This window comes from Oryza sativa, chromosome 2 (assembly GCF_034140825.1).
Source record: "Oryza sativa Japonica Group chromosome 2, ASM3414082v1".
Classification (NCBI taxonomy): Eukaryota; Viridiplantae; Streptophyta; class Magnoliopsida; order Poales; family Poaceae; genus Oryza; species Oryza sativa.
This window is the reverse complement of record NC_089036.1, coordinates 20,296,912-20,298,942: the sequence shown is the minus strand read 5'-3', so window position 1 is coordinate 20,298,942 and position 2,031 is coordinate 20,296,912. Positions and strand designations below refer to the sequence as shown.

The 2,031-nt window shown below is 42.5% G+C and overlaps 1 pseudogene; it reads left to right on the top strand.

The window, feature by feature from the left end:
• The first annotated feature begins 234 nt into the window (after nt 1-234).
• On the top strand, nt 235-1,737 carry LOC136355264 (F-box/FBD/LRR-repeat protein At1g13570-like; annotated as a pseudogene).
• Nucleotides 1,738-2,031: the final 294 nt, after the last annotated feature.

The following is a 2,031-nucleotide window of genomic DNA, read 5'->3' as shown; positions in this document are numbered from 1 at the left end:
TGCCAAAAGCGTGTTGATGAAAAACACGAGGCCTGGGAGATCTGCTTAACTCCAGTGCAAGTCCAAAGCTCGCCTTCGGGTGTGCTAGCGTGCCAGTTGATTTGACCCTACAATCAACAAGAAATAAAGGCAAAGAAACCGCGGTTAAATCCATAAATGACAGCTGATCGGCTAGGTGCCGATGACATATCATTTATCTTTGAGCCGATGTCATATATGTATCGATCGGCAACCATGAGTAAATAAGAAGGAACTAAATCTACTCGATCGGCTGTAGATATTAACAATATATACTCCTTGTATCGATATATACTTAAATCAAGTGATTGGGATAGATCGGTCGCCATGCCGAGACAGTATAAATCACTTAAAAAGATGCATCATCCGCTTGCCTCAGGAGTTTGAAGGTTTCAAGCGGCTAACAGTTCTGAATCTGAAATATTTCTCCTCAACAGACAGTGACATAAATAATCTGATCTCCTCATGCCACTTGCTGAATACATTGCGTTTGAAATATTTTGAGGGCATCAGTTGTCTCCGTATTCAAGCTCCGGCACTACAGGTTTTAGAGGTTAAAGGGAACTTTAAAGACTTTCATCTGAATTCACCCAATCTGTCCAGTGCGTATATTTCACCCGCAAAAACGGAAGAAGCGGTCAACTGGAAAAACTATCTGAAGCAAGCTTTTGTCAGCCTAACTAGAATAGAAACACTTGTTATAAAAAGATGCACCATTGGCTTGCCTCAGGAGTTTGAAGGTTTCAAGCAGCTAACTGTCTTGAATCTGAAATATTTCTCCTTGACAGATAGAGATATATATAAGCTGATCTCCTCGTGCCCCTGGCTGAATATGTTGCGTCTGAAATATTTGAGGGTATCAGTTGTCTCCGTATTCAAGCTCAGACACTACAGCTTTTAGAGGTTCAAGGGGATTTTGAAGACTTGCATCTGCATGCTCCTAATCTGTTGTATCTTACACTCGGCAAAACAGAAGCAGAACAATCTGATGCAGTTGTGGGTGACAAGAAAAACTATCTGAAGCAAGCTTTTGTCAGCCTAACTAGTATCGAAGAACTTACTATAAGTGGCTCATTCTTGACAGTAACATACTAATAGTTTTGTGTTATTTAACTAACACGCTGGTTGAATTATATTGGTAATTCATTGGTTTTATTCTGGTGGCAGTATCTATCAGAAGGGTGCTTGTTGGCAGAACTCCCAGGCGTGTTTGATCGTCTAAGGAAGATTTGTATTGAGAAGTGCTCTTGGGTCTGGACAGAGGTCTTGGGTGCTTGTTCAATATTTCGGAATGCCTCTAAGTTCAGAGAACTTGAGATACGGGTATGCTTCCCTGCACTCTTCTGCAGTTAACTTGGCACTATTTTCCCTCCGTCGGCTGTTTTTCCGTGTGGTTGCACTGACTAGTTGCTTCAACTTCTACAGAGCTTCTACAGCGATGAAGAATTTTGGTATCAGCCAATATGGGATAACGATCAGGCGGAGATTGAAGAGCCTACCTTGCATCACCTCGTGACGGTGACCATTAACGATTTCGTGGGGCTGGAACACGAAATCGCTCTTGTTGGACTGCTCCTGAGATGGTCACCCACCTTAGAGGAACTGAAGATAGTCAGGGAGGACGCGGATGTCCCGAATGATGATTGCATGTTCAGGGTTCTTACCAAGTTACTGGCTCTCCCGAGGGCGTCTAGCAAAGCCAAGATCATTGTCATCTGATTCGTATACGTATTGAGGTTGCTCCTGGCTGTTACAGCATCAGCTAGTTTCTGTCCTGGTATGTTGGGAGTTATACTTGTGTTAAATCTAAATTGTAGGCGTCTTTTCAATTTACTTTGTTTTTTTTAAAAAAAAAAAACTGGACGTCACGTGCCTGGTTCAGAATGAATATTTGTTGGTTTGGAGAATCATCTTTGCCTCTTCTGACTTCTGTTGTGTTCCGACAAATTGAAATGTTTGTGACCTGATGTGTCGACGCTGTCGTCCATGTCATCACCATGGTGGCTTCGACCG